Below are 15,261 nucleotides of genomic sequence, written 5' to 3' on the forward strand. Positions count from 1 at the left end.
CAATTCCACTAAAATCAGGAACGAGGCAAGGCTGTCCACTCTCCCCATACTTATTCAATATAGTACTTGAAGTTCTAGCCAGAGCAATAAGACAACATAATGGGATTAAGGGGATACAAATTGGAAAGGAAGAAGTCAAGCTTTCCCTATTTGCAGATGACATGATAGTATACTTGAGTGACCCCAAAGATTCCACCCAGGAATTGATAAAGCTTATAAACACCTTCAGTAACATAGCAGGATACATGATCAACTCAAAAAAATCAGTAGCCCTCCTATATACAATGGACAAAGAAGCTGAGAAGGCAATTAGAGATACATCACCTTTTACAATAGCCACAAATGACATAAAATACCTTGGGGTAACACTAACCAAGCAAGTGAAGGACCTATATGACAAGAACTTTAAGTCCCTGAAAAAAGAAATTGAAGAAGATGTCAGAAAATGGAAAGATCTCCCATGCTCATGGATAGGCAGGGTTAACATAGTAAAAATGGCAATCTTACTAAAAGCAATCTACAGATTCAATGCAATCCCCATAAAAATACCAACACAATTCTTCACAGACCTGGAAAGAATAATACTCAACTTCATATGGAAAAACAAAAAACCCAGGATAGCCAAAAGAATCCTGTATAATAAAACAACCTCTGGAGGCATCACAATCCCTGACTTCAAGCTCTACTATAGAGCTACAGTAATAAAAACAGCTTGGTATTGGCATAAAAACCGACATGTGGACCAATGGAATCGAATTGAAGACCCTGACATTAACCCACACACCTATGAACATATAATTTTTGACAAAGAAGCCAAAAGTGTACAATGGAAAAAAGAAAGCATCTTCAACAAATGGTGCTGGCATAACTGGATATCGACGTGTAGAAGGTTGCAAATAGATCCATATCTGTCACCGTGCACAAAACTTAAGTCCAAGTGAATCAAGGACCTCAACATAAATCCAGCTACTCTGAGCCTGCTAGAAGAGAAAGTAGGAAGTAGTCTTGAACGCATTGGCATAGGAGATCAATTCCTAAATATAATACCAGTAGCGCAGACACTGAGACAATCAATCAATCAATGGGACCTCTTGAAACTGAGAAGCTTTTGTAGAGCAAAGGATACGGTCAACAAGGCAAAGTGACAGCCTACAGAATGGGAAAAGATCTTCACCAACCCCACATCTGACAGAGGACTGATATCTAGAATAAATAAGGAACTCAAGAAATTAGACATCAAAACGACCAACAGTCCAATTGAGAAATTCAGAGAATTCTCAACAGAGGAAACTCAAATGGCTGAAAGACATTTAAGGAATTGCTCAACATCCCTAATCATCAGGGAAATGCAAATCAAAACAACTCTCAGATACCTCCTTACGCCTGTCAGAATGGCTAAGATCAAAAACACTGAAGACACTTTATGCTGGAGAGGATGTGGAACTAGGGGAACTCTCCTCCACTGCTGGTAGGAATGCAAGCTTGTACAACCACTTTGGAAATCAATATGGCGCTTTCTTAGAAAATTGGGAATCAATCTCCCCCAAGATCCAGCTATACTACTCCTGGGCATATACCCAAGAAATGCTCAATCATACCACAAGAGCACTTGCTCAGCTATGTTCATATCAGCATTGTTTGTAATAGCCAAAACCTGGAAACAACCTAGATGCCCTTCAACTGAAGAATGGATAATAAAATTGTGGCACATATACACAATGGAATACTACTCAGCAAAGAAAAACAATGATATCATGAGGTTTGCAGGCAAATGGATGGATCTAGAAAAAATTATCCTGAGTGAGGTAACCCAGACTCAAAAAGACAAATATGGTATGTACTCACTCATAGGAAGATGCTAGATGTGGAATAAGGATGACTGGACTGTTACTCACATCACCAGTGAGGCTACCTGGAAAACGGGACCCCAAGAAAGACATGGAGAAATGGATGAGATCTACACAAACAGCCTGGACATGAGTGGGAGCAATGAAGGGCGAGGGTCGAGGGAAAGAGAGCGGGAGATCCTAGCTGGATCAAGAGAAGAGAGGGAGAACAAGGAATAGGAGACCATGGTAAATGAAGACCACATGAGAAAAGGAAGAAACAAAGAGCTAAAGAGGCCCACAGAAATCCACAAAGATACCCCCACAAAAGACTGCTGGCAATGGTCGAGAGACAGCCGGGACTGACCTACTCTGGTGATGGGATGGCCAAATACCCTAATAGTTGTGCCATAAACCCCATCTAAGGACTGAGGAATCTGGATGCAGACGTCCACGGCTAGGTCCCTGGTGGAGCACTGGGAGTCTAATTAGTGAGAAAGAGGAGGGTGTATATGAGCGAGAATTGTTGAAACGAAGGTTGGATAAAGCACAGGGACAAATAACCAAATGAATGGAAACACATGAACTATAAACCAAAGGCTGAGGGGTCCCCAACTGGATCAGGCCCTCTGAATAGGTGAGACAGTCGATTGGCTTGATCCGTTTGGGAGGCATCTAGGCAGTGGTACCAGGTCCTGGGCTCGTTGCATGAGTTAGCTGTTTGAAACCTGGGACTTATGCAGGGACGCTTGGCTCAATCTGGGAAGAGGGGACTGGACCTGCCTGGACTGAGTCTATCAGGTTGATCCCTGTCCTCAGGGGAGACTACTCAATGCAGACTCTAAAAGCCAGAAGGGCCTGGAAAGATGTGCTGCCGATTCTAAGAGACCACAGTTTGTTAATAAACAAACAAACAAACAAACAACACTACCACAGCTTAAATCACATATTGATCTTCACACACTAATGGTAGAAAATGTATACCCTACTCTCATCAATGGATTTCAATACCCTACTCTCACCAATACCCTACTACTGTGAAGGCCTAGACTTAACTTTATAGGCTCAGGAATATGCCATGATAACCGAATGGATACAGAGCAGTATCCTCCTGCAGACATCCTGTCTGCTGTTTATACAGGAAAGGAAAGCTTAACAGGATGCTGTCTGTGGTTTATAGCCCTTGGAGATATCTAGATAATCCTGCTGAGCAGTCCAGATAATCCTGTTCAGCGGATTGTGGTTCCTGGCCAAAAGCCTAGACCAATAGTTTAAAAAAAATCACCTTGCCCCTTCTACCCAATCCCAAATTGCCAATCCCTGGCTTGTGGTTTTTCCCTATAAAAACCCTCTACACCTGGGCTCCTGACCATTGCCACATTTCCTTTCATCTGCTGTGCGGTGGCCCAGGTTGAACCTGAATAAAAGGACCCTTATGTGCTTGTATCGGAAACTGGCTCTTTGGTGGTCTCTGGGGGTTTTGCTAAATGAGTATAACACTACAGATAAAAATTAAGTAGAGAAATAGTGGAGCTAACAGATGTTATAAGCCAAATGACCCTACAAGATATTTACAGAACCTTTCACCCAACAGAAGAGAGAATATACCTTATTCTCAGCACCTCAAGGAAATTTTTCTAAAATTGACCTCAGATTTGGACACAAAGCAAGTCTCAACAAATACAAGGAAATTGAAATAACTCCCTGCATCCTATTAGACTACCACAGATTAAAGCTGGATATCAACAACAACAGAAAGAACAGAAAGCATATAAACTCATGAAACTCAACAACTCTCTACTGAATGAAAACTGGGTCAATATATAAAGAAAAAATATTAAAGACTTTCTAGAATTAAATGAAAATGAGTATACAACATTCCCAAAGGTATGGGACATAATGAAAGTGGTGTTAAGAGGAAAGTTCATAGCACTAAGTGCCTACACAAAAAAATTATTGATATCTCATACTAGCAGCTTAACAGCACATGAGAAAGCTCTAGAACAAAAAGAAGTAAGCACATCCAAGAGTAGTGGATGGCAAGAAATAATCGAACTGAGGGCTGAAATCAATAAAATAGAAACATTACAATGAATCATTGAAAAAAAAGTTGTTTTCTTGAAAAAGATCAACAAAATAGAAAGACTCATATCCAAACAAATTTTAAAAAAGGGGGAGATAGAATATCCAAATTAACAAAATCAGAAAGGAAAAGGGGGCATAACAACAGACATTGAGGAAATCCAGAGACCATTAGGACATACTTTAAAAAAACTTTATTCCACGAAATTGGAAAATCTAAAAGAAATGGATAGTTTTCTCATTAGGTCCCACTTACCAAAGTTAAATCAAGATCAGATAAACAATTTAAGTACACCTATAACCCCTAGTAAAATAGAAGCAGTTATTAAAAGTCTCCCAAACAAAAATCAAAACCTGGCACCAGATGGCTTTAGTGCAGAATTCTACCAGACGTTCTAAGAAGGTTTAATGCCAGTACTTCTCAAGGTATTCTACAAAGTAGAAAGAGAAAGAACACTGCCCAATTCATTTTATGAGGTCACAGTTACCCTGATACCCAAACCTCATAAATACTCAACAAAGAAAAACAATCACAGAATAATTTCCCTTCTGAACACAGAAATAAAAATAACAAAATACTTGCAAACTGAGTCTAAGAACACATAAAAAAATCATCCACCATGATCAAGTAGGCTTCATCCCAGAGAGGCAGTGATGGTTCAATATATGAAAATCAATAAATGTAATCCACTATGTGAACAAACTGAAAAACAACAACAACACATGATCATCTTATTAAATGCAGAAAAGGCCATTGACAAAGTCCAACACTCCTTCATGATAAAAGTCCTGGAGAGATTAGGGATACAAAGGACATAACTAAACATAATAAAGGCAATATACAGAAAACCTATAGCCAATATCAAATTAAATGGAGAGAAACTTAGAACAATTCCACTAAAATCAGGGACAAGACACGATTGTCCAATCTCTCCGTAGTTCTTAAAAGAAGAATTAGGCAACTGAAGGAAACCAAGGGGACATGAATTGAAAAGGAAGAAGTAAGAGGAAGTATTGTTATTTGCAGATGATATAATATTATACATAAGCGACCCTAAAAGTTCTACCAGAGAACTTCTCCAGCTGATAAGTACTTTCAGCAAAGTAGCAGGATACAAATTTAACTCAAAAAAGAAAAATCAGTAGCCTTCCTATATAAGAATGACAAATGGACTAGAGAAAAAAATCAGAGGAACAGCATCCTTCACATCAGCCTCAAATAATATAAAATATCTTGGGATAATTCTAACCAAGCAAGCGGAGGACTTGGTTAAAAAAAAAAAAAAAAAAAAAAAAAAAACTTTTGTCCCTTGAAGAATGAAATTGAAGAAGATGTGAGAAGATAGAAAGACCTCCCACACTCATGGATCCATAGGATTAACATAATAAAAATGACCATCCAACCAAAAGCAATCTACAGATTCAGTGCAATCCCCATCAAAATTCCAGCACGATGTAGATATTGAGAGGACAAGTCTCAATTTTATATGGAAAAACAAAAGACCCAGGATAGTTAAAACAATCCTGAAAAATAAAAGATCTGCTGGAGGTCTCACCATTTCCGAATTCGAGTTGTATTATAGAGCTACAGTAATACAAACCACATAAAAACAGACATACTGATCAATGGAATCAAATTGAAGACCCAGACATAATATGGACAGTTGAGTTTTGATAAAGAAGCCAGAAATACATACTGGAAAAAAGAAAATACAGCACCTTCCAAATATGGTGCTTGTCAAGTTGGATGTCTGCATGAAGAATAATGCAAATAGATTCACACTTATCACCTTGCGCAAAACTGAAGTCCAGCTACATCAAAGATCTCAACTTAAAACCAGATACACTGAACCTGATAGAAGAGGAAGTGTGGCATAGCCTTGAATGCATTGGCACAGGAGATGACTTTCTGAACAGATCTCTGACAGTGCAGGCACTAAGAACAACAATTAATAAATGAAACCTTATGAAACTAAAAAAGCTTTTGTATGACAAAGAACACTGTCAGTTGGACAAATAGGCAGCCTACAGAATGGGAAATGATTTTTACCAACTCCATAGCCAATAGAGGACTAATATCCAAAATATATAAAGAACTAAAAAAACTAGGTATCAAAAGACCCAAATAATTCAATTTTAAAATGGGGTGCAGATCTAAACAGAATTTGCAATAGAGGAAGCTCAAATGGCTGAGAAACATTTAAAGAAATGTTTAAAATGCTTAGTTATCAGAAAAATGCAAGTAAAAACTACTTTGAGAGTCCATCTTACATCTGTCAGAATGCCTAAGATCAATAACAGAAGTGACAGCTCATGCTGGTGAGGATGTGGGGCAAGGAGAACATTCCTTCATTGCTGTTGGGAGTTCAAACTTTTACAACTACTATGGCAATCAAGACGGAGATTCCTCAGAATGTTGGGAATCAAACTATCTCAAGCTCCAACTATATCACTCTTGGGGATATACCCAAAGGATGCTTCATCCTACCACAAGGATACTTGCTCAGTGATGTTCATACTTGTTCAGTGCAGCTTAATTCATAATAGCCAGAAACTCAAAACAACCTAGATGTCCCTCAAATGGAGAATGGGTAAAGAAAATGTGGTATATTTACCAAATACTTGGCTATCAAAAATATGACATTATGAAATTTGCAGGCAAATGAATGGAACTAGAAAAAAAAAACATCCTGAGTGAGGTAACCCTGACCCTGAGAGATAAATATGATGTGTACTTGCTTATAAGTAGATATTAGTCATTGAGTAAATGATAACAAGGCTACAATCTCAGAAAGGTTATGTAAAGAATAAGTGTCTAGTGGGGGGACACACAGATCTCCCTGGGAGGGAGAAATAGAATAGATTTTAAGGGGAGAATGACACCAGGTAGGGATGGGAGCAGAAGGATTAGGTTGGGGGAGATAGGGTGGAGTTATTGAGTGTGGGGAGAGATGGCTGGAATGAGGGGGCACTTGGGGAGCGGTGTGGAAGTCTGGTACAGTGGAAACTTTCTGGAATGTATGAAGGTGATCCTAATGAAGATTCCTAGTAAAGGGAGATATGGAGTCTCAACTGTTTTGCTGTGTGTGAGGTCCTAAGGATTGAATCTAGGGCATTTCACATCCCAGGTAAATGATTTCACATCATTTACCACTGAGCTATGTCAACAGTCTTAATAACAATATTATTATTATTACTGGGAAAGACAAAGTCTTTCCCAGGCTAAGCTAAAACTCACTTCATTGCCCAGACAAGGTGGAAAACTGGTATCCTCCTGCCTCATCCTCCCAAGTTTTAAGATTACAGTCCTGTGCTACCTGTCACTTTTTGTAAGTTACATTCCCTATTCTCTGTCTTTGCTGGTAACTAAGCCACTGTCCTGTCACCGCTTTGTTACTACACTACTTACCTAGCTGGTTTCATAGCCTGGGGCTCCGTTACTATATTGACCTCTCATGTCACTTCTAAACTAACTTCCAGTTCAATACTTTCACTCACTCCTCTGGTTTACAGTCTACCCTGGCACTCCTTACTGGTGGCTTTTTCAAGCAAACACATATTGTCCAGGCCACCGTCTCTTCAGTCTGTTGTTTCATCTTGGTCTTTATCATTCCGGGCTTCCTCATCCCCGCCAATAAAAGTTTTGACTACTCCCCAAAAGTACTTTCTTCATGTTATTATTCTTAAGACAATGTATGCTCTACTATAAGTTACCCATTGTGCAACACTTCAGTGTGCACTAAGTATAAAGGAGAAAATAACATCACCTATAACCACATTAGGTAAGCTCTTTCATTTCATGAGTTGATGTACATGTGTGCACACAACCACCCCCCAAAAAACCACAAAAAACAAACAACAAAAAACCCCCAAACCAACAGTTTCATGTCCTAGCTATGAGTCAAAAATTGTGCTTAGCACTTTACAAAGATTATTTTATTTAGTGCTCAGCAAAGCTCCATGGACTTCTCATATTTAATATTCTTCTTATAAATAGGTAAACAAGGGTTGAGACTTGCCAAAAGTGATACATTAAACCTTGCCCTACTGTTTCTGGAATTTGGCATTCATCTACTGAGACTTCCTGCTCACTTCTGTTGATGAAGCATTTTTATTGTTCAGATTGTGTAGCGCCAAAATCACATACTTTTATACTGAAATTTAGGGCATGAAAAAAATTCTTGCTTTGTATAAAGAATTGAGAAAGGCTCAGGCATATATTCAATCCATTTCTGTCATACTATGGGTAAGAAAGTGATTGTGAGTTTAAAGGCCTTGAAAGGTAAATTATCTCATACTCTTACTCATAATAATTTTTCTATACTATAATTTAAGTTTAGGGAATACAATTTTGCTACAAATTTATAGTAGTGATTTTTTAGAATTGGTTGAGAAAATAACTTGTCAACCTTAAGCAAATGAGAAAATATGATAAAGTTAAGTACTCTGGAAATATGTATTGCAATTTGTGAAGAGCTGAAGAATAGATCTACAATGACAAATTAAGAGTAAATAGTAGGTTATCATCTGCTATCTAAATATGTATCTTAATTAGTCATAGACTCCAACAAACAGCAATAGTGGGTATGAAGCATAATTCATTTTAAATTTGTTATAACTTATTGATATAAAGTGTTATATGTGCCTGGTGGTAGTAGGGTACACCTTTAACCCCAGTACTTGGGAGGCAGAGGCAGGTGGATCTCTGTGAGTTCGAGGCCACCCTAGTCTACAAAATGAGTTCAAGGATAGCCAGGGCAACCCAGAGAAACCCTGTCTCTAAAAACTAAACCAAAGAAACAATACATCAACAAAACAAACAAACAAAAAAAGAAATTTGTTAGATGTATTGAAGTTTGTTGTCTATGTATTGATATTTTACTGTCTGTCATTGGATGCATTAGTGATGTTCTCCAAAGAAATTAACTTGACAGCATGTTTCTATGAAGAGAGAAAATAATGCACTTAAATAATGCATGAGATTGTGCCAAGACTGAATATTTGAGACAGGGTTGTGTGGATTTGAAGTGGCCCCTTCCCCAGCAATGTCACAGGGGTTTCAGGCTTGAGCACTGACTGGAAGTGCCATCTGGGGCGGCTCTGGAAAATGGAGGTGGGAACCGGCTAGAGGAAGTAGATCACATGAGACAAGTTCTTGGGGCCAATCCCTTGGTCCTGGCTGCTTCTTGTCTCTCTACATATAATTCTTGACTATCGTGCTTAAAGTGTCCACATGCTTCTGGCATCACCGTGCAGTGCCTGACCATAACACAGCCTGGTGTTAGGACAATCACACACATATCACACATGGATCGCTAGTCCAGGAAAGTACCAAAATCTTAAAGTATAGCTAAATTGTTGAGACACTAACATAATGAGGAGAAATATGAAACAGACAACCTTTTTAATAACTTAAGATTGTGCATTACATTATAGGCACAGCTTCCTAAACTGTGGGTCTTGTAACTGAATATAGAAGTCATAAAAATGATCAAGAGTAAAAAGGTTTTTGAACATGCAATAACCAGAAATCAATTCAAAATCAAATATGTAATGAGTCCAGACTGCTTCTGGCAGAACATGCCCATGTTGTTTAATGTGACTTCAGTGCAGTTTGGTTCAGAGCATGCGATATGCAGTTACATCACAGAGCATCAGCCAGCACTCTCTGATTTGGGACTGTTGGGTATTACAGATTGCAGTGTTAATGGAAGATAATCCATTTTACTGATTTAGATGCTAATTACAGGAACATCTGAACTAGTGTTTGACAATAAACTAAGTGTCCTAACCAAAGTGTGTGTTCCTTATCATACCGATGACCATATTTACTAAGATAGTATTTGAAAGTTGAACTATGAATAGTTTTACCTGTAAATATTTATCATAAATGAACAAAGAAACCACACCTAAGCTGTGTGTGGTCATGGTATGGGTTACATCAAAGTTCTCAAATTTAAACAAATAACCTTAAATGTTTTTTGACCAAGGGAAATTCTGAAGAGTCATATAGGACCAAGGAGCTCAAGATGGAAAGGAACTCAGCATTCACAGAACTAAGTAAGAGGAAGAATTTAGGAGAACTAAGGCTTAGTAGTCCTAAATGTAAACAAAGTTGTGTGGTTTGCATGTGTGTGTGTGTGTGTGTGTGTGTGTGTGTGTGTACAGCTGTGTGAATATGTGTGCGTGTGCATGTCCATGTGAGAGTATATGTGTGTGCATGTGTGTATGCATGTATGTGTGTGAGTATATGTACTTATGTGAGTATGTGGGTATTTTAACAACATGCAGGGCTTATTAACAGAAGACCCTGGTTACTCTTTAAGAAATGGGAAGAAAGCTCCTATTACAGAGCAAACTTCTCTCTGATGGCTCACTTGATTGATAGGTATCATTTATTCATAACTTCTTACTCCTGTGCACAGAGACAGGGTAGAAATACCAAATCAAGACTGACTTTTTTCATGATAAACTTCTCTGTGAATGCTAGTTACCAGAGACCCTCGATATAATCCAGGTGATAAGACAACATCACAGAAATGTAGGCATGGGTTTGGAGTATAATCTCAGCCTCCCTATTTTGTGAAGAAGGTGTATGATTCCATAAGATATACAAATTGTACTTTGAACAACCCTAACACAATTCAATGTACATTATGCCCTATTTCTACTCAAATAGTTCTTAAAATAATTTAGAATTTAAAAATATCATAATTTAATTTGAAGATATGTACCTTTAAAATTCTGAATTGTTATCCATCACTCTGCATCTTACAATAGATGGACTTGACAATTATTGTAGCTCTCTGGTATTGATAGCCATGATCTATGCATTTGTTCATAACTCTTTAGCTTTTAATATTAGTGTGGAATTCACTTCCTGATTAGTGCCATGTTCATTGAATTTAGTTAATATTTAGGATGTGTTCCCAGTACTTATTATCTGACTTGACATTGAAGTAAAATGTACAATGTTTACAGGACTTCACAGAAAAAAATGGATTTCTTCTTTTTACTCCTCATTTTCTTGTAAACCATCAATCAAGTGTTTTGTAACAGCGAATTTGCAGCTTTAATGTGCATAAGTATCCACAAAATCTTCTCAAAACACAGATTATTATTCACTAAGTCAGAGGGGAAGTCTAAAATATCACATTTCCTACAAGCTTCCAAGAAGTACCATGTTGTCAGTCCGTGTCCTACGACTTGAATATTACAGGTGTCCGAAGAAGACACTGAAGTGGGGCCGTTTAAATGTTTCTACTGCCAGCCTGGGATATTTTTGCAATACGCTGGGTAAAGTGATATATAAAATTGATACAGAAATCAATCACATATTTTCAGATAATACATCTTAAAGAATTTTTTTGTGTAGCATGTACATTCACAGCACTGCATCCTCACATACAGTAGTTTTGAGTCAGGTAGTGCTGACTGGGGCTCTGTGATGTAATAGCCATGATCCATGTTCTGAAGTAAGTTGTACTAAAGTCGCATGAAGCAGCCCAGGCAAGTTTTGCCCGAAGCGCCTTGGACCCATTGCATATTAAATTTTGCATTAATTTTTGGTCATGGCATGTTTAGGAACCTTTTACTGTTGGCCATTTTGTGATCTACAGGTTCAGTTACAGGACCCAATGTAGGACTGTGACCTACAGTGTAGGAAGCTGTGCCTAACAACAGAATGTATAATACTAAGTACTTGAAAGGATTATATGTTACATGATACTCCACATTCAGTTACTGCCTCAAGCACTTATCATAATAGACAAACATGATGTGTTTATATTAAATAGAACATATTTTAATGTTCTAGGCATGCACAAGGGAGTAATGTGAGGGAATAAAATTTATTAAACTAAATCTAAAACAATTCTTTGAAGTCTAGAGAGTTCTTTATTAAAACATTTAATTTATACAATTGCTTTTATTATCGATATACAAACTGTTGGGTCTTTAAAAATAAACATTTTTTAACATATGAAAGGGGAAGTGTAATTCTGTAAAGAAGGTTAAGTTTGGATGTATCAGGTATCATTTTTGTCAGCTGATGCAGAGGACCTTCCACTCTGGCTTTCACAGCCCTTAGCTATCATTAACAAACTGACCTCTCCGGTGAGTAAATATTCATTTGACTCACTGTAGTAAGTTTCTCATTTATGTTGATTTAATCACTTATTGGTGCAAAACACATATGACAGGAACCAGACTTCTGGCAATGTATTTTAATAATTCTTTGAGAATGTAATACAGTGTAATTGGAATATATTTATCTCCCTAAACCCCTCCAAGATTCATCCCCATCCCCTCCCAACATCATGTTCTCTTCTTTTCTTTTCATAATCCAGAGAGTCCAGTTTGTGATAGCTGTATATATCTGGGTGTGGGCCCTTGACTGAAGAATGACCTACCAGGGACTACACTTTAAAGAAAACAGACTCGCCTTCCCCTCCCTAGAAGCCATCAACTTTCTATAGCCCCTTAGCTAGGAGTGGGGTGTAATGAGCCCACCCCCGCTCTATTCCGGAGTGCTAACTGATGTGGTCTTGTGTGGATTCTTTTGTAGCCACAGCTCTTGTGAGTTCATGAGTTCCCTAGTACAGCAGTCCTATCTGACACAGGAGATACCATTTCCTCCCCATCCTCCCTGACCTCAGACTAGAAACTAGACATTTAATGTTACATTTTGATATTTTTTTTCTCGGCATGCAATCTTTGTATGACCCATGTGTGAGACTCTGTCAGGACACTGGGCAGTGAGAGTGGGGTACACCTCCAGAATGCCACCCTACCATGAGGATGAACAAATGGCATTCTACAATAAACCGTGTGGCTGAACTATGATGTTCGGTTGGTTAGGTGTATTAAAATTTGGATGTGGCATTTCTCCTTCAACGTGTGTGTTGGGCTGTAATGGTGATGCACGCTAAGGCTCATTTGTGTTATTATGCGACTGATGGAATAAAGCGGTTTCTTGTTTTTGTGTATGAGCTGGATGAGTTTGGGAATGACTAAACTCTCCCCACTTTCCAGTCCTACTTCCCATTTCTTCTTTTTCCCTTTTCTGTTCTCAGCATCTCCTCCTTTGTTCCATCCCCCATCTACTTTAATATAGGAAGACACCATTTTATAGCTTACTAAAATGTTAGACAACTTAGATCAGGAGTTACAAATTGTCAGGAACATCTTTTGTTTGTTTGTTTGTTTTTTGTTTTTCGAGACAGGGTTTCTCTGTGTAGCTTTGTGCCTTTCCTGGATCTCGCTCTGTAGACCAGGCTGGCCTCGAACTCACAAAGATCCACCTGGCTCTGCCTCCCGAGTGCTGGGATTAAAGGCGTGCGCCACCACCGCCCGGCCAGGAACATCTTTTAAGAGAGAAAAAAAGACTCCTTTAATTTTTAGTCTCTTGGGGGCTGGAGAGATGGCTCAGAGGTTAAGAGCACTGCTTGTTCTTCCAAAAGGTCCTGAGTTCAATTCCCAGCAACCACATGGTGGCTCACAACCATCTGTAGTGAGATCTGGTGCCCTCTTCTGGCCTGCAGGGGTGTGTGCAGACAGAACACTGCATACATAATAAATAAATAAATCTTTAAAAAAAAAAATTTAGTCTCTTATTTTTCTAGGTTTTGTGGGTGGGTGTAAGGAAAATAATTTACATGCTTCAGAGAACAGAAGAAAACTCACTTTAGCTCAATATCAGGGTCAACTAATCTAGTCTTGTTTAAATTTTCTATTTTTTCTCTTCCCCTCTATTTTGAGGGATTCCTTCAGCATTTTAGATTTGTTTACGTGGAGCACCCTCGCTACCACCCATTCACCGTGTCCCAGCGAGGGGCTGAGGATACATGACAGCGGGTCATTCTTCTCAGCTGAATGCCGAATGCCATTTATTGAAGGAGGGAGGAAACCTTAAATACAGGCTACAGCGCAGTGGGAGAACAGTGGGCAGAAGTTCCCTACAGAAGTTTTATATTCTTGCATCCTAGCTGCTTACACCAAATGCAGGATACACAAACAAGGAACCTCCAGGTAAGCTGTTTTAGGAGGAAGAAAACCGGCAGGGAATCAGCATAGGGAGGACATCTGATCAAGGTCAGCAAGCAGGGGAGGGCAACATTTACAGAAAACTGCACTAACTCACCCCACCCCAGCTCTACCCTGGGACAGAAGTGCTTAATTTCTCCAATTCTCTTTATTTAGTAGTCTCTCTCCCTTTGTGTCTTCTATGCAAACTCAGTTCCAAACAAAAGAAACTAACTCTTCAACGCTTAAAAAAATCAAATATGCAAGAAGAGGTGTGTAATGAGAAGATTCTAAGGTTACAAAGAATCAAAATAAAATCTGATTGTGGACTGTTGATGGATGAATTTCAAGAGCTTCAGAGTGTAGTTTATGAAATTCTGCCTGAAGTCTCAAACCCAAGTGCATGTGCTCCCCAGAAGGGTCGAAATTAAGTGTGGGGATTGTAAACAATAGGGCTGGGCTTGTCTTTGGATATAGAGGTCTCGGGGAAAGAAGGACTAGGGTTGCAAGTGCAGACAAAGCAAGTTTTTGGTCATTCCAACTGTTGGGGAGTTATCAAGCACTTTATGGCCTCTAATATGCTTGTCCTAGCTTGCTATACCTATTTATAGACAAGATTTGTCTAGTGGAAGAGTAGTGAGCAGAGTTTAGTTAGTTAAGACCTGATTAATTCCTTAGAAAAGTTATCTGCTACTTTAGAGCACTGATTTCTTTACTCATTGGACATATACCCTGAAAGTAAGTCCCTCTCTCACTTCTCTAAGCAGGGGTTGTAGGAATGGAGGCTTGATGTGATTCTGTGTAAGGGAGAAGTACAAGAATAGAGACTCCCAGTGACTCAAAGAACTTCATAGTCCTTGAGTGTCTTGACCTTGACATGGCAGGAGTTAGCAGCAGGGGCTTCCCAGTTGCTCTACCCAGGACAGCATGCTATGATACAGGCACTCATACCTGTGAACCATACGGACTTAGGGACAATGGCAAGCCACTAATGGGCTGCAGCTGTCCAGGTCTCTCAAAATGAAAGAAACAAAACAGGTGTCTTCCTCCAACAAAACAGGTGTCTTCCTCACAGGAGGACACAGTGAACATACAAGTTTAAAATGGATGTCCGCTCATGCTTTTTTTGTGTCCTCAAAAGAACATGGGAACTGATGCTCTTCTGTCTCAAGCAGGGTATGTATGGGTTTATCCTTTCCACTGAGGCCAATGACAGACTTTCTTCTTTCATGTATGAATTAATATCCCAGCATTGAGATGCTCTGCCAACCAGGCAGATGTCTTAAATACTCTTTTGAAACCATCCCCTTGGTAGATGTAAAAGGGGGAA

Source organism: Peromyscus leucopus, chromosome 22 (genome assembly GCF_004664715.2).
Source record: "Peromyscus leucopus breed LL Stock chromosome 22, UCI_PerLeu_2.1, whole genome shotgun sequence".
NCBI classification, from domain to species: domain Eukaryota; kingdom Metazoa; phylum Chordata; class Mammalia; order Rodentia; family Cricetidae; genus Peromyscus; species Peromyscus leucopus.